This window comes from Mchenga conophoros, linkage group LG3 (genome assembly GCF_057382185.1).
Source record: "Mchenga conophoros isolate Kocher_MC1m ecotype Shallow Benthic linkage group LG3, M_conophoros_male_GT1.1, whole genome shotgun sequence".
NCBI classification, from domain to species: domain Eukaryota; kingdom Metazoa; phylum Chordata; class Actinopteri; order Cichliformes; family Cichlidae; genus Mchenga; species Mchenga conophoros.
The window spans coordinates 71,762,125-71,789,137 of NC_140528.1; the positions used below are offsets into that span (position 1 = coordinate 71,762,125).

At 40.6% G+C, this 27,013-nt stretch overlaps 1 protein-coding gene across 27 annotated transcripts in view; it reads left to right on the plus strand.

The window, feature by feature from the left end:
• Nucleotides 1-27,013, plus strand: part of ptprda (protein tyrosine phosphatase receptor type Da) — a 418,286-nt gene that overhangs the window by 227,643 nt on the left and 163,630 nt on the right. For all 27 annotated transcript variants that reach the window (XM_085267046.1, XM_085267055.1, XM_085267050.1 and 24 more), the window contains exon 9: nucleotides 23,809-23,846. The gene's annotated coding sequence lies outside the window, so the exon portion shown is untranslated. The remainder of the gene's footprint in view (nucleotides 1-23,808; nucleotides 23,847-27,013) is intronic.

A 27,013-nucleotide genomic window follows, 5' to 3' on the forward strand; every position in this document is an offset into this window, starting at 1 on the left:
GAGTTATTTATTTATTTCCCGGGTCTGATACAGGGAAACATCTGTCACCTTTGCCTAAGTGCCCGCTTGCGTGATACACAGACTGCGTTTCAGAACAAAACACCCTCCCATTGTTTGGCTCTTTAGTCTGCAGCTCAGGTGCAGAATCCTGTGAGGCATTTGGAGCGCCCTGCTGTTGCAACAGAGCATGCATCTCTGTTTTGCAGTGCTCTTTGTTGACATCACTCTTTTTGTAGATTATTTCTTTATTGGTGTGGTTAAATTAAACCTGTGCCACACTGATCTAAGCTTTCGCTACAACCTGCTTACAAATCATCAGTTCGCTTTAATAGTTATAAAAGTTGCTTATCTTGATTACCAGTTCAAAAGAATCCTTTTTTCAGGATAACTTTGCTGTCATTGTTTGCCTCTTACAAATAAATCTGAAAAGCAGCTTTGATGCATGTGCAACAAGGTTATTATAGTTAACTGAAACTGCATTAAAAATAATGGTGGGCACCAGTGCTACCCCTCAGCTTCCTAATAGATGCATCTATGGCAGAATATGAAAATCCTACGTGATTTTAAGAAAACTTGACTCATGACCTGGACCTTAAGTTCAGTATCACTGAGATTCATAGCTATCTGTCATTTTTAGCAGATGTACCTCTGGTATGAATATCAAAATCCTATGTTTCCTTATACAGTGGTCCCTCGTTTATCACGGTAGTTACGTTCCAAAAATAACCTGCAATAGGTGAAATACGCAAAGTAGCTAACTTAATTTTTTAACAATTATTGTCGATGTTTTAATGCTGTAAAACCCCTCACTACACACTTTATACACTTTTCTCCGACAGGCTCAAACATTTCCACACTTTTCTCTCTTGTTTAAACACTCTCAAAGTTTAAACCTTCGTAGAAATATAAGTCCAGTATTATACAGGGTGCGCCATTTATATGGATACACCATAATAACATGGGAATTGAAACCAAGCACACCATTGTTTTTCTTGTGACATTACCAATAAGTTTGATCTGTCACATGGCCCTCTTCCTATTGGAAAAACAAAAGTTGTATCCAAGATGGCCGACTTGTAAATGGCCACCATGGTCACCACCCATCTTGAGGAGTTTGCCCCCTCACATATACTAATTTGCCACAAACAGGACTTTAATATCACCAACCATTCCCATGTTATTACGGTGTATCCGTATAAATTTCCCACCCTGTAGAATGAAACCAAAGGCACCTGCAGTTGACTTTGATGGTGCAAAACGTTTCATCGACATTTTCTGTTTGTTGGAGAAAACTTACAAACAAACATACAGTACAGCACTTCAGAGTCCCGCTGTTAGTGCTCGAAGATATAGGGAAATTTGACAAGCTGAACAGGAGACACGACACGAGATTGATTGACAATGGTCTACAGCCAATCAGAACGCAGAACATAATGCGCTGTAAAAAACAAAACAAAAAAACCACGAAACAGCGAGACTGCAAAAGGTGGACCGTGTTATAGCGAGGGACCACTGTATTCATGTTATCGCATTTACAAACTTGGGTGTCCACACCGCCCCCCCACCTGCCCACCAGGGTTACAACAATATGCTATCAGCCTTTTACGGCTGCAATTTTGTGATATTTGAAAAACAAGTTAAAATCAAAAATATAGAGGAACAATTCTTAGTATGACTTAACTTGGTAAAATCTGTTATCACAAACTGCCTGATGAGGGGTTTAACAGATGTTTTGATTGAGGCTTTGGATGTCTATAAGCCTGTGAGTCAACTGCTTTCAAAAAGTTCTGTTTATATTCTAATCTCAATACTGATTTCCCCAAATCTTGTCTCTGGCATTTGCCTTAAATAAAATAATCAGTAATAAAGACTAAAACTAACAAAATGAAAAAGAAACATTTTCAACCAATGAGAGCTACACTGAAATGATCAAACCCACTCTGGAAACTGAACCTGAATTAAACTGAGTTAAAAATAAAAAACTATAAGAAAGTATGGTGCATACGCACAGTCTGAGATGTCCATATCGAGCACATCTGCACTCTGTGACATCATACAGAGCAAGAAGGAGAAAAAAAACGAGCATTTAAGGCCGTCTGAAGCCTGAGCAGACGTCCATGTTTTGGCCTATCGAATCAGAAACATATATAAATGAGTGTTATAGAAGGATATGAAACCAAAAAGACAAAAAAATACCCCAGTGCTTGTTAGTTGGCTTTTTCAGAGCTGAAAAATCCCTAAACTGCTCCTGTGCTCCTTTTCCTAATGACAGTCACCCCACCCTCCAAAGTAAATTAATTAAAATGGCATAGTGCCACACTTGTGAAAGGAAATCTGATGCTCGTGTCTGAAGTATTTGAAGTGTCACCCAAGATAATGGATGTAGGAGAGGTTTCTAATTCTCAGAGCCCGGCCCCAAATAGCACCAGTAGCCATCTGTATTCTCGTTTCTGCAGCACTCACTAAATCAACACACTCGACACAAGCCCGAGGATGCCTCCGCACAATCATGCATGACAACATCAAAGCTTTTCTTTATTGCCTCTCCTCTTCATCACCCCCCCCTCCCCCACCCCTTTTCTGAGCCCCCTTAACTGTTATCTGAAGCTAAAAGCAGTGGTACCATTGCAAATATTATCTTGAGGTTAGTGCAAACACTGAAAATCCGAGCTGCTACTTGTCAACAGTCTCAGTCACAGCTGATAGCCGTGTTCGAGGACGATTTCATCCTTTCACAGGTACGAATTTAAAGAGGTTGCATGCACGTGGATTGCTAGCAAAGATTTGTCGCCTGATCTGTGAATCCATGGCCCTCGAAAAGAAAAAAACCAAGAAAGAAAAAATTCATTAAACCATTCAGCATTCTTTGGGATTTTCTCTTAATTGCCTGTTTTGTTTCCTACATCTACAAATTTACAACCATAAATCTTGAAAATGTCGGATGAGTCAAATCCCCAGATTTCCACGAGCCGGATGCTTCAATGATGAGCTGGATCTGTCATTGGGGAGCCACTCAGCACCCACAAACAAATTGAGCAGGCACCCAAGATGGATCTGTCGACACTTCATTCTACATCTCTCTATTTAATGATATTATATTTCATTTCCAGAGCAAAGAAAACACCATTACCCAAAGCAGCGAGTCGTAACGAGCCATTCTGCCACAGATTCCATTCCTCCTTGGTGGTACAGTAATTGAATTACAATCGCATATGATAAAAAGTTTAAAAGCGATTGCATTTGTTTCCATTTGTTCCTTCCATGTTACATACTAAGCTCGACCTTGCACACAGTTAAAGGCCGTGAAGCGTACGTAGTCTGATTTCAACACATATTCTATGATCTTGATTGGAAACAGCAGGCATGAAGCTTTACTGTGAACTACGGATGCTGTTATTTGAGCCCCATCCGTTTAGAGGTGAATACTGTTGAGCAACCGACAGAGAGGTCAAAAGGAGTACGCTGATTTCCTGCAACCCCTATGCCCGTATTGATAACTAACCTAAAATTTATTTGGCTGGTAACTGTGGTTGAGTGCTCTGAGAGCTATCGGGGTTTTGAATAGTGCATCCAATTGTTTTGACCAGAGATTGAAAGGCAGTTATCATTTCAATGCGGGCAATATGCTCAGAGGGGAAGGGACAAAGAGGTCAGCAGAAGTGGAGTAAGTGCTCCTTCGGGCACAAACACTGAAGGCCATTCAAAAGGCCTCAAAGAGACACTAGGGGAAATTGATTTCAGCTTTATTCCTGGTCAGATGCATGACTGTGCTGGTGCGTGACCCAGTGGTGGACCTGTCTGCTCAAATTAGGGAACCATTTGGAAGATATGGCCACATGTGAATGGCCAGTCACACTCTATGAATATTGTACGGCAATAGCATTATTTCACACATCAAAACATCCAGAGGTCACCCAGCACTTTTGTTATGCGAGCGATGATCTTTTTTGTCGGGGCAAACCCCATTTGCTAAAGTAGTTTGCGAGCAGTGCACTGTATGGCCTTCATTGGCAAAACTCAGCAGTGACGCTGTAAAATTTCTGGGGCACAAATTACATAAAGACATAAAAGCTTTTGCTATCGGGTGCATGCATTTTGACCAAAGTGGGACTGGCACATATTTTTCCCCCAAAAGATAAAGAGAGTGCTTAGAGCTCCCACCATTATTGCTCTAAATAAGACAAAAAAAAGCATGGACGTGCAGTCTAGACTACAGCCTGTCTGACAGTTTGACAGCAACTGAGTTGGCTTATTTTGAATTTCTGTTTTATTTGGTCAGATGCACTGCTGTGGGAAAAGTCTTGAGGCAACCCTTAGTTCTTTATATTTTTCTTCCAAGAGGTCAGACTTTCTTGTCATTTTTAACCTAGTGTTGAGCAATAGTTTTCCAGGATTTCTAAAGGTTTCTGTTGGACTTTGGTTGTTTTTTGACTCATTTTCAGTCCAATTCTTGCACCTGGCCACTGTCAGAGGAATGTTTTTTTTTTTTTTAAACCATTTAACACTACAAATGATCCGGCAATGAAGAGAGAAGTACTGTTGTCATTGTCTACAGCCATCTGTGAAACAAGGCGGAGGCTCTGCTCTTTAAAGCAGCTTCATTTTTCAGCATGACAATGATCCCAAACTCCCCGTCAATGCAGTAAAAGCATACCTGGATAGAAAAACACACAATGGTCGTAGATTGGCCTCCCCAAAAGGCAGCCAACATCCAAAGAAGAGCTTTGAATGTCCTTCAAGAAGCCTGGAGAACTTTTCCTGAAGACTACCTAAAGAAATCCCAAGAAAGTTTACCTAAGAGAGTTCAGGCTATGTCTGAGAATAAAACTGGTCATAACAAATATTGACTTTCAGGCTCATTTTTCAGACTCTGTTTTGCCTTTTATACACTATTTCCATATGTTTTTGGAGAAAAATCAATAAATCATTACTTCCAGCCTTTTCTTTAATCAATCAATGGACCTTTTTTGCTTTTCCCTATTTTCTGTCAATAATTAACAATAACTCATGTTTAAACATGGCCAAAGTTTCAAATAATGAGAACATAGCACGATAGCTTTTTAAAAAGTTCAAATGCTCACTGGGTCCATGTTCATAGACAGTAGTTACATTAGAAGCTGTTTGCATTAAAGATCTGATTTATCCTGGCCGTTAGAGTACGGCATCTGTAGCAGTTATGTTACAGTACCTTTGAGGTATTTTTTAAAATATGTACTTGTATTAAGGTGAATCCAAAGTGTGCATGTGCTGACATAACGGCGTGTTTGCAAATCCCATTGATGAAACGTCTTCGCTTCTTTCACTAGCAGCCATTCACCTAATCTTCTTTCTCATCAAGATAATTTTCCAGTCAATATGGTGCCCTGTGGGAGCTCTGTGCTTATAGCCACACACTGTGTATACACTGTACATGATTTATGCATGCTCTGCTGTTATGTTTGCCATGTTTACAGCTGTGCAGATCAGGTTCAGCTAAGTGCTGATTTTCAGGCCAAAAAAGAAAAGGAGGGTGGGAGAAAAACCGCTCTTGTTTTTCTGCCCCTTCAGGCACCATGTTTATACATTACACCACACTATACGAAGCAGGACACGAGCACTGCAACAGAAAAGAGGGTTGTACCAGCCATCGCTATGTTGCTTCAACACCACGAACCTCGGGGCTTAGCTGGCTGCCAAGCTGCAATCACCCACAGAGCCGTGTGCTTATTTTCTCTGCCCTCTTCTTGACCATATGGAGCATAAGGGTCACAGGGACACTGTGTTTCACAGATTTGTCTCTGTGTGTGTGACAGAGTGTGTGCGTGTATACATGTTCTCGTGTATATGCCTGCTTGGAAAATGAGCCAAATCTGCTTGCTAGTATTTGTGGATTTGGCAGTAGGGTGCATTGATTTTGTCAGCATTTGCTTTTCCCTGCCAGCTAAGAATACTTTTATTAGCTCCACCAATATAGATGCAGAAAACGTCCATAGTCTTTTCACATTCTGCTGTGTTGGAACTAGCACTATGGCGGTGTTCTCAGTGCGCTGGGATTTCTTTTTTTTCTCATTACATCTATAACCCAGAACTGCCAAGCGGGTATGAGCTGTTTCTATTCATGTGAACGACTGACTATTCCATCAAACAAGTGTTAGGAAAACCCCGGATGATAAATGTTAATGCCAAAGGTCAGACACACTCTAAAGGTGCAATATGATGAAGTATCTTTTACTGCGTTTCCAGCTGATACTGGGTCAGCTTGTCAGGAGCTGACATGGTAACATAGTAGCAACCTCTCATTTAATCACCGTATTAATTCACCCATCACAAAGCCCTAATGACACTGCTGCTGGCCGATTAATCTCTGAATTTGATTTAGCAAGTGTCCATTCATCATAACTGACTCTTTCAGTATGCAATCAATATGGCCCTTTTTGCACTTCGGTCACCTAGACCTCGAGAGGTACACAGTCACGCTGTGGAGAGTGTTATGATAAAATAATGCTTGCCCCGGCCAAAGTGGAGAAGCATCGATCACATATGAGTGCATACATCCAAAGCGCTTTTTCCTCGGGTCCTACTGATGAGCCTCTTTGCACAAGAAGCAAAGGCCCAGTCATCAAAAGTCTCGTGAAGAGTAAACACATGGCCGATTATTGCTTACAATAAATGGAAACTGTTAGTTAAGGAAACTTTACTGAGTGTTAAACAATTAAGTGATCAGTAATGATGTGCGTTTTTGCTTGATGTGCCTGACACATTTAGATGAAGGGAGTTCCAATCGGTACCAGTTTAACTATGGCAAAATAAATTTTTAGTAATTAGTAATAGATAACCCAATCAGAACAAATTAATGCGTGTCAGTCCCCAAACTACTGCAGTTGAGTAGAATAAAAGCAAATGAAAGCTTAACAGGAAGTGTGAGAGCTCTGGGAGGACACCAGCTTACTATGGAGGAGTTATTAGCTCTAAAATCGTGCTAAAGCTTTCGTTACTGATGTTAGCCTTTCCTCGGCCTCCCTGCCCACAAGTTGATCTTTACTGTTGGTCCTATGGTGTATACCAGCGGTCCCCAACCTTTTTTGCGCCACGGACCGGTTTATGCCTGACAATACTTTCACGGACCGGCCTTTAAGGTGTCGCGGATAAATACAACAAAATAAAACTAGTACCGGTACCGAAAAAAAGAAGATTTATTCATAACACACGGTGAAAAGACCCAGGAAAACTGAGTTAACGATAAAAACGATAACAAAATAACGCTGAAAAACGATAAAAACCCTGAAAACCAACCGGGCCGCGAGAGTTGAGGCTCAGGTGTGAAATACACCTCGGTACCAGTCCGAGGCCCGGGGGTTGGGGACTGCTGGTGTATACAATAGGCCAGTGTTTCCCAACCTTTTGGAGCCACGGCACATACTGAAAAAATCACACGGCACACCACCAAACAAAAATGTCACAAAAATGATATTGATCATTTTTCCCCTCGCACTAGGCATAGGGGAATTGTCCCCCGTATACCTGTTTTGGTTTCTTCTGACCACTACTCATATTTACTTAAACCAGGCCAAATTGTTCTGGTGTCAATGCCTAATTTAAAAAAAGATACTAAAAAAAAGAAAAGAAAGAACAGAACTTACCCATTTTTTGAGGTTCACAGCGGCCTGTGTAGGCTTTTCAGAACAACTTCTAAACATCTGTTTCTTTTTAATAACTAGCTAATAAATGTTTATAGATGATTACACAGCGTTTGTTAACCATTTACAAGTTGTATTTGTTGCACCTCTAAACTGTTAACTAATGTTTAACTAAAGTTTAATTAACTACCAGTTTGCTGTTTATTAATATAATTATCTTTACAGTACATTATGAAGTGATGCTGAGCCTCACACCCCCCAGGTCCAGTAAAATCAGTAGTACATAAATAATAAGTCTTCATAGTTGCAGCTTACTTGCCTGCAGCTCCCTATTTACTCGTGTGCAATTGTTTTTATTCCCGTGTCTTGGAATAAGCTGTGTTGCTAGTGCACCTTGTCAGTATCCCTGCATGCTTGTGCTTGGACTCACACTGGCCCATACATACATGCAGCATCGAGCCGCCAGGCAAAGGCAGCTCTGCTCACTCAAGGGGAAAGTGAACAGCTGTGCCTGTGACAGCTGGAGCAGTCATGACATCCCTTCACCAAATATCAGGAATGGCTTTGGACACAATGGCGTATCAGCCGAGAGGGGTCCATTTACAACCTGGACGAGATGCCAAGGCTTTAGCCTGCGAGCAGGCTGAGCTCAGTTTTTCCGCCACGCATTTCCAGTGATAATGTGAGAAGTAATGAGTTTCTCCTTGGTCTGCAGCCCATATAATAGTCCCCCATTTGCTTCAAAACAAGCCCAATGGAGCAAATTAGATAATGTTGTGCCTGTGAAAAATGAGCTGAATGCTAATGTTTGTTTTTGGACGTCCAGTTTCAGTGATTCCTCATCTGATTCTCACCAGAATCTTTCCTTGCTTACGTTTTCCAAGCGTATCCTGAGCAACATGGAGGTAATTGACTCAGGAGGATGAGGGGGGGAAAAAAACCATCTGCCAGATGCCTTGAAAATAAGAACTGCACATTTAGAATTAAGTCTGTTTCATTAACTAACACGGGTGGCATGTCAATCATTTCGTCTTACCCTGGAGATACATTAAGAATGCAAAATGTTATCACGCATAAACACTTTCTCTAATCATCCCCAAGTTTGGGTTTTGTTTGAAATATTAAAAATGATGGATGTCTAAATGTGTTAGAACTAGCCGTAATTGTGGAGGCAGCATTAAAAAAAGAAATCTGTGTACTATGCAAATGAGCATAATCACCTTCAGCCCCTTTAGCACCAGACCAATTTTAATTACACCTTAATTTCATGTATAAATACCCCCAATTCAGGCAAGCTGCCGCAGTAAGCACCAGCAGAATAGACTGCGTGGGAGAACCATATAGGTACAGATAATTACAACTCACTGTTATGGACTCCTGATTATATGGGGTGGTGGCCAACATACTGTCTCCAAATAACACCAAATGAACTTTGTCGAGGTGGTAGATTGAAGTATATCACAGTTTTGGCAGCAGTGTCATGTTAACTGAATATCACTTCACAAATAGCGAGGGCAGTGTCTTTTTATCTCTACAATACAGCCCGGCCGGTCTGTTTGATGTTAATGCAAGATAACTAAGACTGCAGTCTTGCCACTCCATGCAGCCAAGAACATATGACTCCAGGTTATTTAAAATTAGAGTTAAGCTCAATCTTAGTACCAATTGATGGTACAGTAAGAAGGTAGCATGGAGGAGCTGTTAAATGTAGGTGGTCAAAAAAAAGTCAGTGCTCAGATACTAAGCAGTGCTGAAAATTAATCAGATTAGATACTCATTTGCAACAGTATTGTGTTGTGCGAGATGTGGTGCTATCTTTGCCTTCCCCACATCTCACGCAACTTCACACAGTACCTCTGCAGACAGGGAGGGGCACCGCCATTGACATAGTTGACATCCATTACACTAAACACAGCTTCAGGAAGAAGCTCCCTTTTGACCATTTGAACACAGATGTTAACGTTAGCCGTATAACTATTAGCAAACTAGCCAATTGCAGGAGACCACAAACTAGTGTACTCCTAGTTCTGGTCCCAAGCCTGGAGAACTGGGCAAGTTGCGTCCGGAGGGACTTAACATTTTTGGAAAATCAAACATGTGCAAAAACGAGAACAAACCTCCTTTTCCCAGTATCTACATTAGCTAACTGTTAAGCTATCATTAACGTAGCAGCTAATAATCGCTAATAATAAAATGATAACCTTACTGTGTGAGCTGTATAATCTGTAACATTAATAGACGGTGGTTATTTAACTGGATAGCACACGTATTTCTGTCTAAAAAGTTTCTTTTAAAGTCCCAGTTTGAAGCTGGGAAAAGTCTAGCATCAACTGGGAGCATTCATGGTAGCCTACCGAACATTGCTACATTTTAAGGGGCTTTCTTTTATCTTTTTTTCTTTTTGTATTACTTTAGCATAAAAATAGAATTGCCACTAATGGCATCGAGTTTGAAATTCTAGTACCGTGACCACCCTAGCCAGATTTTTTGGAAACTTTTTACGGGTTCACGTGTTTTTTTTTCATGTAAAATGGGGCCTGAATGTTGTCAAGTCTTTTTTAAGAGAGGTTGTGTAAAAAAAACAAACAGACTTATGTGGTTGTGAGTACATTTGAGCTTCCAATTAAGGGCAACTTGGCTACGACATTTCCAGGTTTTAATTAACTTGATAACATCAAGTGAGTTCACAGTTACCACATCCACATGTTTGGGTTTTCCTTATTTTCCCACATAAATGACAAACAAGTACACATGTTTATATCCTTTGGTACTGCACCTCACACATAAGCAACAGTGCTGGTGAAACGAGCCCACACCGACAGCAGACGCTACAGTCCGACTTAAGCAATCATTAAAGTTGGATGAGTGAATTTGCTCTATAAATAGAAGCTTTTCTCCCGCAGGGACTGATGATTGAGCATTGTTGAGAACATAGGCGCAGCTTGTTGCAGTCTCAGATGTTCCTTAACACTTGATTTCCTCAAGTTGCAGTTCCTTTTCGCCACATTATTGTGCTAATTATTTTTCGCCACTTGAGTGGCTCGCGGCTCTGACCGCACAACCTCAGCCCAACTCCTCCCAAGTGCGTGACACAAGGGTTTCTAAATATTATTGACTATTTTAAAATGCTTTATGACCGATGACGGAGCGTTTGCTTCTCTTAGCTTTTGCAGCCAAGTAAGATTTTCTTCTCACAGCGTTGATCTTCAGGTAATTTCATGTGTATATATATAAATTCAGCAAGTGTACTAGTAATTGTTGTAGACAGCAGCATACACTGACATACAGGCAGAACAGCGATGCAGTCTAAAAGAAGGGTGTCATTGTATTTCTTGTCATGCTGAATTTTTCGGCTCAATATTTTTTTTTTTACATTTCCCTCAAAAGCTCAGACTTGCTGCCTGGGGTTGTTGCTTTCTGCCATAACATGAAATGGGTTTGTACTTTGTACACGTGCAAACCAATGTTACAGTTAGACTCTGAACTGGTTTTCATTTTCATGTTTTATGGAGAGACTTCTCTGTTTTGAGCTGACTGTAAAATCTTATGACTGCAGTGTTCCAGATATGATCTTGGCATGGAAATTTACACTGAATCTGTCACTCTGCGCAATGATTCTGATCTCTCTCTCATGTCTCTTTTTTTTAAATCTTATAAGCAAGGTGGGGACAAGGATGGGGGAAATCAGCCGAGAGAGACCTTTTTTTTCCTGTAATGGTATTAAAAGAGAAAAATAAAACAACCAATGCATATTTCAAGTTATTTTAGGGGAAAGGAAAAGTGCTGTCTGGCTGTTCTAAAATTTTAGCTTTGCCTACTGAGGTCAGGAGTTCCATGCTTGAATACCCGTATTTGCATCTCTGACTCGGTCTGGCCCAGTGAGGAAGAATGAGCTGTTACGTCTCCTGTGATGTGCTGAAGTGAGAATGTACAACAACATTCACTGAACTGCACGCGCTCCACTGATCTCAGCGTGAAAGTATTTCGCTGCAGAAGGGGCATGCCTTCTCCCACAAAAATTATACATATGCAAAACGGCATGAAGATGTGGCCAGGCCTTAATGGGAGCACATGAATAACTCCATTGAGACAAGATAAGCAATATAGTCATGCAAAAATGTCTTGACTTTATTTACGTTTTCAGTGTGGCAGTCCTTTCGTGCCTTTTGTGCCATTTATTTCGGTTACTTTTGGTCGTGTTCACGCTGATCGCCTTATCGCCACAGTTTTTCATCCCCCAATTATCATGCAGGATCATAACAACAATACTAACCACAGGCGTTTGTAGTGTCTGGGCAACATGACCCTTGTTTGTCATTCCCAAGCTACTACGCTCTCAATCCGTGCAGGCAAGGTGAAATCTGCACCACTTTCTCATATTTACATATGAACTAATGATTCCCCCGTGGGCTCACTGTGGCCTTCCAAATACTCTACATGGTGCAACCAAGGGTGATGTATGGTACTAGTGAGCAACTGAAGCTGGTGACTAACTCAGTATGATACATGGTTTCATAGCGTAATTGCAGCTCCCAGCTGAATAGGCCATAAGCCAACAGAGACCTACTGACCTTGGTGGAAGTTAAAATGGGCCCCATGCCTCTACATGACCCATTTTGTCACTGAAAATCTTTGTTGGGCATTGAAAAAAAACTCTGACAGGCTGTTGTGAATGGACCCATTTGCGCTCAGTTACTACATACTGTAGGGAGGGACGTCAGGAAAGCAGCTTGTGCAGCACAAGTGTAAAAAGAAGTAAGCAGTGCTTTACTAATGCCTAAATATGGCATCAAAAGAGCATCAAACATTATCAGCTTCTGTGGTCTCCATACAATCTATTAGTTCCAGGAAGCAACAATAACAAATTTCCCACGTGTGGGACTAATAAAGGTTATCTTATCTTATCTTATAAACAAACCACACGTCTGCCTAATTCAGCCGGCGCTGGTATATACCGTCCCACTTTATTAGACACACGTGGTGGAAATCTGCTCTGGTGGTGGTGCGCCACACAAAGATCTTGTCGAAGAATTATACGCCATCTTTCAAAAAGCCAGATGCTGCCCTCTTTGTTCTCTATCACCCGTCTTCCTACCCCGTCGACACTAACAGCTGTTCCCTCAAACGGCAAAGGCAGGAAACGGATAATTGAAAATGTCGATCTCATTAATTATCATGGTGAAAGTTGAAGAAGCAGCTTTCATTTAGGGAATAAGTGGCTCATTCGGATTCAGACCTGAGTGCTTACAAAGCAAAATCATATTGTATGGCTTAAGGCACCAGTTATCAATGCTTTAACATCACATCAAGTATCTGTGTGTATGTTAGGGGGTTAGTCATACCTAGAGCGGTTCATCAAAAAAGCTTTTCAGTTCCCCTACAGGGTAGCTTATTTTGGGGTTTTAGGGCTTATTAACATCCAGCTGGTAAAAATACAGTACTGTGAAAAAAGCTGGAGCCACCCCTCATTTATTTATATACTCCAAAGATAACACAGCTTGACAGGAATACATTATATATATTTTTGCATCTACAAGTTTGTTTGCAAAGATCTATTAGCTGAAAACTTGGAATATCCTGACATGGTGTGCACTGTTTTCATTGAGGAAACTGGAGAAGTTGAGTACAAATGAAGAATGGATGGATTTGTGAATGCAAAAAGTACCATCGGGTTTTTATCCAACATGCAATCGCATCCAGAAAGAGTCTGAATGACAGCAGCTTCATTTGCACGGATGGCAATGATCCCAGACACACTGCTAATGCAATAAAAACGTACCTGGATAGAGAAATACTCAATGAAACACTTCTCAGTCATCGATTAGCCTCCCCATAGCCCAGACCTCAACATTATTGAAGCAGTGTGGGATCATCTTTAGAGAAGAAAAGGCAGCCAACATCCAAAGAATAGCGTTGAATGTCCTTCAGAAAGCCTGGAGAACTATTCCTGAAGACTACTTCAAGAAATTACAAGAATGCTTGTCTAAGAGAGTTCAGGCTGTGTTTGCGAATTAAGGTGGTCATACCAAATATTGACTTTCAAGGCTGTTAGAATTGCACAAATTCTGTTTTTTTATCACAAGATATTGAAGTGAGTCAATATAACATTTATTTAACCAGGTACTTCTTCAAGAGCACTTCTCACGTAGGGGTACCTAGGAAGAAATATCCAAAGTTACTCAGCAGTATGCATATAAAAGCACCTCAACACACCTAGTAAATTTGAGTTGAATTCTGCAGAGAGCATTTGTGGCAGCGTTATCACAGACAGACGCAAACTTCCACACAAGAAAACCACAAGATGCGACACAAATCAAACGTAAGCTAGTGTTCCTGTTGTAATAACAGCGGTGAACAACTTCACTTAATGTTAAAGACAAAACGAAAGCCTTTTATCTGAGCGCCGTATGCCTTATCTCTGAAATACAACTCGGCTGTCAAAACTTTTGAAAGTTTCTAGCAACTCAAAACAACAGCACGAAGCATTACTCACAAAGAGAGGAGGATTTCATAGAAATTTGGTGACTAAATGGTGCAGATTACAGTTGCTTGCATGGCAGACTTAAAGCTCTCTTCCTGGTCCATTTAGAGAGGTGCCAGCCACTCTTGTACCTGTAACACACACTACAACTCCTAATTGATTTTACAAGGCAGCTTAGGCTCTAATTGCTGATTTGCCTGGGGAGATTCTTGATCCAAATGGCTTAGCAAGTTCTTTTGTGGCGTGCTGTTAGGAGATTTTCATTCATGGGAGAGTAGTTGGGACGGGGATTGAATGAATGCATCAAGAGGCAAGTTGTGTAGGGTAAACAGATGCATTCCACGTACCCTGCATCATTCATTCTATATCTTGTTTTAAAGTTATCTTTTTTCACTTTTTTTTTTCCTTTTGGAGTGACAGCAAAATGTAAGACGACGATGGTGATGATGATAACTAGTGACTTTATTCCTGACTGCAAGATTAAGAGAGGAAGAAATCAGCGCATTCTGGTAAAGACATGCAAAAATGCTTTTAAGGATTACATTTCGCAAACTCTTCAAGGCAAATCTCCTTGAATCAGAAATTAATTGGCTCGAGTTTAGAGTAAATGTCCCTGTTTAAACACTGTTTTAACTTTTGACAGGGCAGATGAGTAACGGGATAACAATATTAAAAAGATCTGAGCGATACAGCACTTTGAATTCCAGAGTAATTGATTTAATTCCCTTCACTTAATCAGCAGCGAGGCACGCTAACAATAAAAAAAATTCGATTCTCTGCATGATCAAAACTTCTTATCTCTTGCTTCCTTTTGATACCCGGTGAAGCCTAAATCAAAACACATCAATAAATTGTTTTAATGGTCAATCGGCGCCACGCTACCAAATGCATTAATCGGCATTAATCACTGCAGAAGGAAGTCTCATTCAAATTCACATTATTGAATGTCCATTAAGCTGATGCAGTTGGTTTTAACACCACTGCGTTAAAGCCAGTCACATGACGCTGCAGTAGCAAAGGGCAGTGGAGTCACGCGGCTTCAAGCACTGTAGCTAATCCATAGACAATGGGAAGAATGCTGACTTGGTGAGCAGATGCATTTGCCATTTTCACTTTTATGCTCCACTGGGTTTTTTTTAAAGGTCCAGAGTTATCAGCATTACTGGACAGTGAGGCTTATTTTAGTGTAAGATTTCAAAAATGCAATAGCGCAAAAGGTCTGTGCCCCCCCTTTTTTCTTTTTTTGTTTAGAGCTACAGCAGCTTTTCAAGTTATGTGACATCACAGTTAAGGAATATATTTGGATCAAGTTAATCCAAAGTAGCTTATCCTACTATAATATTATTGGCATTCCTCTTAGGGTAGCATGGTGTTGCAGTGGTCATTTTGATTTCTTATGCATTGTGGATAATGTTCAGTTCTGGTGTTAATATTTAGTTAGGGTTTAGTCTAGTTAATATTATCTTCCATGCTGCCTTGTTTATGTGTCATTTTCCTGTCTAAGTCTGTCTTGTCCTATGTGTATACTTTTAGTTATGCCCGTGCCTTGTCCCCCTTATCTGTTCCAATGTTCCTCTCCTTGTGTTCCTTTCCATTCCCCCAAATCTTTTGTGTATTTCATGTCTGCGTGTTCCACGTCCTTTTGTTGTCATGCCTCTCTCTCTCCATGTGTCCTGTTTTATTTTGAAAGTCTTGCGTTTCCATGTTCAGTGTGTTTAGTTTCGCTTCCTCCATGGTGTCAGGTTTATTTGTGTCAGTTGTGTTTCCCAGGTGTTTCCACTTCCCTCATTACTCTTCTGTGTATTTAAGTCCTCTGTCTCCCTTTGTTTAGTGTTGGGTCGTTTGTTTGTTTTGCTACCTGTTCTGTGATTCTCGGCTCTTCGTGTCACAAATTTTATGCTTCTGATTGTCTCACGTCATGGTTTTCATGTTCTTGTTCAGGCCATGTTCATGTCTTAGTTTTAATGTTTTCGTTTGTCCCCAGTTCGCCTTGCCTTGTTTTTGCTATCAGCCTAATAAATGGCTTGCTTTTTATTACACCTTAGTTTTCTCTCTCCTGTGTCTGCTTTTGAGTCCACACCTCAGACACATTAGCCATCCCGGCCGTGACAGTCTGTGCCTCTGTGTTACCCCCGCAATAGCCTGGCAGCCACTTTAGGGCATACCCTGTGTTTCCTTACAACATTTTGGGACCATATTATTTATATTTAAAACAAATAACTCATTTAAAGTTTTTCATATTTTTTTCCCATCCATCTGGCTCAGTTGCAGCAGGGGCCTCACGCAAGGTGATTTCTTGCAGATAAAACTAGTTTTACCCCGTTAGTTCTGCCCCGGTACACCCTTCCATTCATGTGCATTTTTATTAGCGATTATCTCTTATGCAGCCATTTTTATGCGTAACACCAGCTCAGGCTCAGAATACAGACATTAAGGTAATTTCCCGGCAAATGAAATTTTTGCAGTGATCTTTTGTGCATTTGGTTATACTCAATGCACTTCTTTTTCTTATATAGGATGCTTATTAGAAGGAAAAAAATCATAATGAGATCATATTAATGGACATTACAAGTAATTAGTCCAGTCAAGCAAATTATGAAACTAAAGGTCATTTTAATTTGCTCATTGGTTTTACTGACATTGATCGTTTACCTTTCAAAATAAAATGCATTTTCAAAGAAACTGCAAATATGAATGAGGAGAGTTTTAAGAAAGATTTAGTTGAACTTGCACGTACATATTTGTCACTCTTACTATAGTGTTACTACGTACTGTAAACTAATACTGCATAAAAATAAAGTGTGCATTACAATTCTAATATGATTCAGACATAATAATGTGCCACTGAGGCTTTAAGCACTATTCCAAATATATTCGCCACATCACAGGATCAGAAAACCATGCATTTAATATTTTAAAAACAAAGGTCCCCTTCGAAATCTCAAGGGTGTAGCATGTCTCTGATCAGCTCACATATCCTGCGTTGTTTTGGCCCTAACATCCAAATCTGCTCCTCAAACAGCCGAGAACTAAACAGTATGGGAATTTGATGGGAGTAATCTGACAGAATATATGCAGTTTCATAAGACTAGCCAGGCAGAAAATAGATTGGGGTGGGGTTATGATTTGGGGAGCGTTAGGGTGGGAGGGGTGGAGGTTACAGAGAAATAATGTGTCACTCACAGTGCTGAAACTGCTGCTGCTGGAACCGAGGCTGAGGCGTGACCGGCTGCCTGTCCCACGTGACAAAAATGTAGCATCTTCACCTTTCACCTCCAACTTAAATCTTCTTACAGCTAAAAAAAATAAAACAAAATATTTTTTTCTCCAATTTGATTTTGTCTCTAACACTGACGTAAGCACAGTGTGCGCTTTGACAGAAGAGCAGGGTAATTATTGAAACATATGGATGGCTGCCCCCCCCTCTTGACCCCCTCGCTAATGATGCTTGGCTATTACAGAAGGGCATGGGAAGGACACTTCTGCCATTAACTGATGTATAGAACCACAAACCCGTGACTTTTTTCTACACTTGTTGGCTACAGAGAAGCAGAACACTGACAAAAAAAGACACACGACCTTCTTTGCACTCAAAACCATTCATCAAAAAGGAAAGCAAACCTACGTACTGGATGTACAAACTTTCACTAAAAACCTGTCACTTGTGTTGCTTTTAACTAAAATCTTGCTTTTCATGTGGAAGTTTCACTCAGCTTCACTGTAGCATCAGTTAGTGTGTTTGTGCTTGTCCTGTTTAACATCTATAGATTAATAGCTCAATATTGCCACAGTCTGTGTACAACATGAATATGCAACGTGTATCCTCTACATTAATATATGCTGAAGAGTAGCTGTATTTTACCAGCCCTTGATAGACTAAGAAAGGTTTAAATAGGTTGCTCTCAGTGGATGCTGGTACTCCGGGTTTGAACTCAAAATTACAACAACTCCTTAATCTTTGCCACATCAAAGCCTTTGCATTGGCAGGAGATTCAATTTAACTCTAGACGACCCACTTCAACTCCATTAACTTTCTTTGCAGTGAAAGGGATCGGGGGAAGATGCCTCCTCATAATGTCAGCTCGCTTGGGGCATTTTTTTTTTTCCAGCTTGGAAGCTGCAGCTCCCTCTCATGTTAATGGACCCAGCGATTACCCTCCACAGTCCATGCAAAACATGCATACATCCCCCAGGTGCATCGCAGTGTGACCCAGCCAACTGGCGCTTTTGTTCATGCAGTCTCGTGGCTATGGGCAAAAGTGATGCTGCTACACAATGAACTAAAAGCTTTGGCGGACAGCAAGAGTCCCCAACACAATGGTTGAAGCTGGTCCAGAAACAGTGATTGGAAATAACTTCGCTCCTCCAGCTACATACAGGACTTATGTGTTTCAGCTAAAATGCAAAATGGATTCAGCATCAGCACCAGCTAGATATTTGTATAAGACCATTATTGAAATGGAAAGCAGATATGCGACACGATACTGTGCAAAAGTCTTGCCATTTTGATTCAGCCTAAAAAGAAGAGATGTTTTCCTAATGATACCATCTGAAATTGGTTCTTTGCTAAGTTGGGCATTATGCGTATAAAAAGACCGGTCCAGCCCTTGAGTTAAGTACTTTAAGCTTGAATGATTCATAGGTCAGTGTTAACTGGCTTGGCATCAAATAAATAAATGAATAATTAAGACATTTCTCTTACACTTATCAATTACAATAACTTGGCGAAAACTTTGTGGAAAAGCAGCTGATCAAAAGGTGGTTGTTGCTCAGTAGGTAGACCAGGTCATCTGCTAATCAGAAGGTTGATGGTTTGATCCCTGACTGCTCCAGCCTGCATGCAAAAGTGTCGTTGGGAAAGATATTGATCTCCAATGCTTCTAACATTTATCTGAATGTGAATGTTAGACGGAAAGCGGTCAGAAATAGAAGAAAATGTTTTGGTAAATGGGAAATCCGGTATTTTGAATGAAACGCTTTGAGTACTTGAGTAGAAAAGTGCCCTATATAAGAACCAGTCCATTTACTACATACCAGCGTCCAAGAAAACACTCTTGGTGGCTCAGGATTGTGCACATTAACCCATTTAAAAAAACTCACCTTAAAAATACATTTTAAAAGTTTTCACTTTGACCATATTTGTGTCTGACACAATCTTGCTGCGCCGTTGATTTTATCTTCAGGCAGCGTAGAGCCGAGCAGAAGTCCAGCTGAGTGGGTGCGAGTTAGGAAAATGAAGGCCAGCGAGTGCATCTGTTCAGTAATTCTAAGAGACATTTTTCACTCCACTTGTGCCTATGGAGCACCTTAACATATTTCCCAACTGGCACATAGCATTCATCTTTGAGTGGTCCATAACAGCAGCAGAGTCATTTTCCCATCCGTTCCTCCCAGTTGCTAATTGTGATAGAAAAAAAAGGATTCAGCCATTCCATTTTTTTTCCCTAAACGACTATTGGACACCCGAGACCAGATGGTCTGTTTGTGAGTGTCACCGGCGGCCAGTTGTTACATTTGACAATTTTGGCTTATCTGGCAAGTATCAGTACAATTTTTGCCACCTTCAAGAAGGCGCAACTGGGGAAAAAATAGCGTTTGGATTGATTTCATCCCTCATTCGGTGCACAGCAAATATTTCTGACAAAGACATATGGTGGAGAGAAGTGCACAACAGCAGGCTGCCCAGCCTCTTGCCTGAGATGTTTTCGCTTTATAGTTTCCGGCAACATGCACATTTAGACAAGCTACGTATGCGGTGTTTGCATGCAGGATGCAGGAAGGCAGGCAGGCACAAACACACACACAAACTGCTTGAGCCTGACATTGAGGAAAGTGATATATCTATGGAAACATAAACATCCCCCTTCATGGAATTCTCCCAAGAGGATTTTTTTCTCAAAGTATCATAATGTTTCCAAACGTAACTCACTGACTATTTTATGCTGATATTTCAAAATCGTACACATCAGCCTAAATGACGTCAACCTATTTGTCTCCACACAAAAACGCTATGCATGCCTGATGTTTGCTGTGCCATGTCAGGAAGTCCGTCTGTCTTCCGCTGAAGCAATCTTTGAGAAATAGAGTCTTTCACCTTCAGTCCATTTGGAATTGGCGGGTGGGGGGATACCGACCTGACGTTCAAAGTTGCTCGCTGATGCCGAGTCCCTGTCTGGGCTTTGGCAGCTGGACTGATAGCCGCTCCTTTGGAATGGCAGCTGTTGAAGGGCTTTTTAAATTGCACCCGGGTTGATGGGTGGCTGTCAGGAGGGCAATGGACGGAGAATTTCCAAGGAAAGGGAGGTGGGGGTCAGGGAGAAGAGGGTAGAGGGAGTGTGGAGCTCAGAGGATAGTGACCCTGACACTGAGATTTACACAAAAAAGAAAAAAGATCTCAAATCCTGGGCAAAAAAAAATGGCAGTATAAACCAAAGGCCGTGAAATAATGGTGTGAGGTGATGTTGCTGGAATAAATGGAGCACTAAGGTAATTTAGGTAGGCTGCACATCATCTCTGTTCATCAAGTGTAATATTCCCAGGCTGTTTACACACAGCAGGATAATATCACTTTCTTTCAGAGCTTAATCACCTGCCAGAGATACAAATGGAAAATGTCAAAGGACAGTGCTCTCATTTTCCTTTTCAGAGCGGCTCGCATTAGCTTTTGTGCCCATCAAGTCTTACAATTCCATTAATTACAAAAGCTTCGACATGTTTCCACTGGCTTCAGAATGAAATCATTGTGAACACACAATGGTATCTGAAATGAAGTGAAGTGAAAGCACTGTCTTTTGCCATTTACAGTGCAGTGGGAGAGCAGGTGTCATGTAATGGGAGTCTTTCAATCTCACTGGCTAATCTCGCCTTGCTGTGGCTGTGCTGTGCAACAGATGGTGTTTTAAGAAGGTCATCATGTCTGTCTCCCCTAGTTTCACTATTAGGGGATATTTAAGACATCATCGAGAATCTGTCAAAGTGCTGCCATACAGCAGCTAAATAAATACAACCGGTATTAGACAGCTTAGACGCTTTAGAGACCTCTGTGGAGTGTTTAAGAATTGTACTGAGTGCACAACAAGAAGGAAGCTATTTAAATACTAAATACTAACTAAATAGTTCTCCCACATATACTTCTTAAGGTCTATTGTAGAATGACGAGCAGTAATATCTACCTTTGCAAAGACTATTAGTTTTGTTAGTAATTCCCAAAACCTCTTTATGGCTGTCAGCTCTCTCTATCAGTGTGTATTTAAATACTGCTTAACCTTTGCAGAAGTATAGCTGGACTTAAGCAAGTGCAGTGCAGAGTTAATGTAATTTCGATAAGGGCTTCTTATATTTTATATCACAACAGACAACGAAAACTTGAAGTAAATATTCTGTATTTTCTGCAATGTAACCCTTATTGTACCTTTAACCCCAAAAGTCAGACTTACACCTTCAAAAAGGATTATAAAGTGATATATAATAGTGTGCACAAGCAACCTGCTCCAGAAATACATCATTCGATCCAGTTTCTTTAGTTAAATTTATGAACAATGCCAAAGATAACTGTGTTTGACAGACATGATTGTATTTTTGCACCAACAAAGTGACTCTAAAGCAGATAAGCTTACCTAAGTGAGTTCAGACTTCTTAAATAACTCCAAATATTGACTTTCAAGCTTGTTAAAATGGGACAGTGTTTTTGCCTTATATACTCTATTATATATGTATGTTTGCATATTTGTCAATCAGTTCTTGCATCTGACTTCTGTTTTCCTAGCACACTATAAAAAAATGGGTGTGACTCAAGAATTTTACACTTCACTGTAAAAAAATTTCGCGCTGTCAAAAGGTTCTTATTTTGACAAAATTTAATCACTTTAGTACTCTAGAACTCAAAGTGGATCTCACTTACATATCAAAGATATATTTTGGATTTGCAGTTCTCCAAAATGCAGAGCACACTTCAGTCAGTGCATCTTTACAACTATCCTCTCATTGACGCATTCAATGGACATCTGTAAATTGTAGTTGTAAGAAGATAACCTTGATTACACTCTCTTCAAACAGACTCTGCACTAACTGGCCTCTGTTTTAATGAGGGAACTTTGCATCCTTCATCATTCCCAGTTTTCCATATGCTAAACGCATTCCAGTTCTGATTTATTTCACGTATTTCCTCACACTCTCACAATGTTCTGCAAACCCACACATTTCCTTCTATAAGGCTCTGATAGGAGGCTACCTGAGTGGCTGCATTCGTGGACCGAATTAGCCATAAATCTAAAAAGGGCAGCGGAACCTCTGACAGGTGGCTCTCTTATTGCCTGCTGATTGCTGGAGTGTACCTATTAATCATTTTCTGTATCCCCCACGGGTCAGGAAACATTTTTAGGTGAGGGATGGATCAGACACAATGGGACTACAGATTTTTCCCTGTCCTAAATCTGTTTTGATTTGCTCGTGCATCGTTTGCTTCACCCCAAATTATGCTTGCAACAGATTTTTTTCCCCCCTACTGAAAGATATGACTGATGCTGAGAGCCATGTTGAAGAGAGATTAACATGAAATAGTTGGCGGGCTTTTTTAGGGATGTCAGCTTTTACACATGTAGCTCAGTATTAAGTTCATAGTAATTACAACAATGGTTTGCAGATGATTTTGTGTTTGGAAATGTAAAGGATTTGTCATGTCCCAGAAAACGACTGCCTGCTCTCAGTCCATTCACTGAATCCAGGCACGGCACCCATAAGCCCGAGCACAGCGCCATGATTACACACCAGAGAAATGGCAGCGTGCTGTACATCAAACTGTAGCCATTTAGTCTCAGTAACTCCATGATATAGCTCGCATATAAACTAGAAATAAATTCCCCTTCAGCATTTTGACAGCAGCTATTCAAACACTTAGCCCTCATGCTCTGCAGTCGTATCCCTTTGCCAGAATCAATTGTGCTGGCAACCATTGCCAAGCTGGAATTTTATCTCTCAGCTGGAAAAAAAAAGAGAGGAGGGGTGGAAGGGGGAACAGAGCATGGAGATATGCTGTTTATCAGTCACACCACTAATTTTCTCTCCCATCTCCCCCAGTTCCCTCTTTTTGAAAGTGAGCTTGGTAATAATCTACAAGACCTTGAGCGCCTCGTGCACACCGTCAGCCATGACACATCCCAATTTCTTTTTTTTTTTTAAGTGTTATTTTTCTTTCTTTGGTCGATCCCTGACCTTTTGAGCACCTCCCACATTTAATTAGTACTAAACTAAAAAGCTGCTCAGCACCCCTCCTCACTCTCCTTCCTCTTCTCTTGTCCTCGTGACTCTTTTTTTTTTGGTGGCTCCATGGGAAATATACCGCATTCACGCCGTGATTGAATATCGGCGGTGAAGAAGGGGTTTTTGTAACGGCGTGGAAAATTACAAGGGTTTAAGTGTCAGACACATATGCCTGCCAAATGTAATCAGTGTGTAATAAATGTTTGCCCTTTACACTATAAAAGCAATGGCAGGACTGAATTAGTTCAGCTCAAGGCTGCACATCATTGCGTTGCCGTAGCTCTGATTAAAATTATTTCCCCGACAACAAGACCTGCTGTCTTCACCAGTTCCCTTTCTTGAAACTTCTCCCAAAATGACATTAACCTTTGTTTTTTATCATAATTGCTTTCATGATGACATGAACATACCGTAATCTAACATGCTTTTCCTTGTTGTGTTGTTGTCCTGCAGCTCTTGAACTCTTTGGAAGTTTGCTTGAGTGCTGAAAGGTAAGCTGCTAAAGTCCATTCACATGCAAGACTCATTGAATAAATAACAAAAATAGGCTCATTTCATTTTAAATTCAGTTTCCTTCTCTGCTCATTCCTAGAACTGTGCTAACGTTGGTTTCAGTGGAAGCACAGAGGTTAGAGAGCAAAAGGCCTCTCGCTCTTTTCTCCCCGCTGTTTAATTAGCGTGGTTTGAAAAATCAGGGTGCCGCTTATGCAATCGCAAATCCTGCCCAGCCAACAAAAAAACATTAAAAACTTGTTTTTAACCACGTCTGGCAGAGATAAATGGCACGCCTCGCCCGTCTTCTCTGCTACCCGTGCAATATTGCATTGTGGGAAGACATGTGGAGTGGCAGAAATCTAAGTGGGCATGTGGGTCGTTCGATAATGACAAATCTATGTGGGCATTTTCTGTTTTGTTTGCAAAAAGAACTAGAAGTGCTTGTCTTTGCATTGTGTGCATGCTTTGATATGTTGACAAGACTCAGTGAGTGCACTGTGCACAGGTAAAAATACACTTCTCTTATTAACCTCAACCACATAGCTGCGCTGCATTAAAAAGAAGGAGCGAATATTTCCTAATTGAAATGCTCTATTCATTTGCTCTGGCTCGCCCGGATGAGATTCTAGGGCTTGGTTAGTTCAATAGATGGGAAAGACTCGGAGAATGATGTATTACATTCTGCTGCTTGATGAGAGAATGCCGAAGATTTCATTAAATGAAGGATTTTTGGGTGGCTGCAAGAAGAGTGGCACAATCGTTAAACAACCTCTTCATCCATGAAAGGCACGATGAATAGATATGTTCCACTAAAATACAGTATGGAAAATACATGCAGTACTGTGCACAAGTCTTGAGCCACCCCTCATTTCTTTTTATTCGGCTATCAAAATGAGAAATAGGTGCAATCGGTGAAATGGTAATACAGTATATAAGGCAAAAGCAGAGTTTGTGCTATTCTAACGAGCTTGAAAGTCACTATTTGCTTTGACCACCTCTCTTACTCAAGCTTTCTTCTAATATCCTTTGGTAGCCTTCAGGAATAGTTCTCCGGGCTTCTTGAAAGACTTTCAAAGCTCTTCTTTGGATGCTGTCTGCCTTTTCTGTTTTCTGCTAAGCCCTATTTAAGCCTATTTGCCACATAAGAACTCGAAAAACGTATCCGTGCCTTCATCACTTCTAGACTGGACTATTGCAACTCTCTCTGCAATTAGTCCAAAATGCAGCAGCACGTCTCTTAACTGGCACCAGAAGGCATAAGCACATCACCCCTGTCCCCACTAACTTACACTAGCTTCCTGTCAAATATCGCATTGATTTCAAAATCCTTCTGCTCACTTTTAAAATTCTAAGTAATCTGGCCCCTAGCTACTTAACTGATCTCCTTGATCTGTGCAACCCAACGATAGCACTGAGATCCTCCAGCCAACTGCTCCTAATCCAACGAAGGTCTGGTTTAAAAACCAGAGGTGACCGTGCTTTGGCCATTGCTTCCACTCTGGAATAATCTCCCAGTCGACATCGGAATCAATTCAGTCTTTCAAATCACACTTAAAAAATACCTGTTCAACTTAGCTTTTGAAGCAAATTAGTTTGACTTTCATTCGGCCTACACTACACCATGTAAATGTAATTTTAATTATAATTGTACTATTATTATACCGCATTGCGGTTTTATTGTGAAGCACTTTGATGTACGCCAGTCTTTTAAATGTGCTATAGAAATAAACTTTGACTTGACTTGAAGATGATCCCACACTGTTGAGGTCTGGACTTAGAGGAGGCCAATCCACGACTGATCGGACAGTTTCCAGTTTCCTCAAAAGACACAACATACACCATGTCGAGATAGCCCAAGTTTTCAGTTAATAGCTCTTTGCAAATTGAGTTGTTGGCGCAAAAATACTTACCTTCAGAAAGCCTGGATAACTAGAACGAGAAAGTCTGGCCCCTTGGAAGCAAAGTTTGAGGGGTGATTCATCTTATTCAAGCACTACTTATCCAGGCAGCAAGCATTATTGTGACTCGCAGTGTGAAAGGTTATGTTTCAAGCTTAAATCACAAAGTCGGGTTGGAACAAAGATCGGAGACTCCACAGATCTGTCCAGTGTGCCGAGGTAAAAATATTTTTAGATAGAGATTGCTCTCAATTGCCACTGGTGAAATTACCAGATAGAGGTTAAACACGATGTTAACATGAATTACCTGCAAGCAAATACAGCATCCATAAAAGTTTGAACTGATTAGGCTGAACGTAATCAAAGCATCTAGCCCAAACAGGGAAATGCACTGTAGGTCTGCGAGCCATTAAGATGACCTAATGCAGTTTAATACAAGAGTTTTCCATCCTTGAGGATAAACAGTAAGATGAGATCATTTTTTATTTTCTCTGTAACAATACACAGTAATGAAGTAATCAAGCATTGTCAGAAAGTACTGTATTTTTATTTATCTCAATCAAATAATGTTTAAAGGGATTTTTCCCACTATATTACACAAACTCTACATTTAATATGCATCCATACTTACAATAGTTAATAAACAAAAAAAACAATACTGAAATCAGCCTTAGTTTAAATCTTAAAGTTTGAAACTTAATGCCACTGGGATCTCAAACTCTTTTATAACATGCAGGGAAAAAAGCACACACTTCACTTATAGGATACTTTAGCAGTAATTACTGGAGCCCTTTGTTGCTGTGTCGTGTTTCACTGGATCATAGTAAGGGAGCAGTTTGTAGCAGTGGGGGCATAATTAGTGATAGGCTTTGGACATGTCATACTCTGTTAGTCAGCCTCGCTTTAATTCCTTTGTCTCCTCTCTGCTCCGAGAGTTTATTCAGGTTGTGTGCCTTTACACAGGCATCACAGTGCATGAGCATGCTTAATGTATCTAGTAAAGGTTTGTTTTGCCTTATATAAGTCCTGGCCACATTTTTAGGTACACCTGTTCAACAGCTTGTCAGTGCAAATATCTAATCAAACAGTCACATGTTAGCAACTCAGTGTATTTAGACATGTGGCCATGGTTTAGATCAGGGGTGTCCAACTCGAGGCCTCAAGGACCGGTGTCCTGCAGGGTATAGATGTGTTTTTGATCCAACACAGCTGATTTAAATGGCTAAATGATCTCCTCAACATGTCTTGAAGTTCTCCAGAGGCCT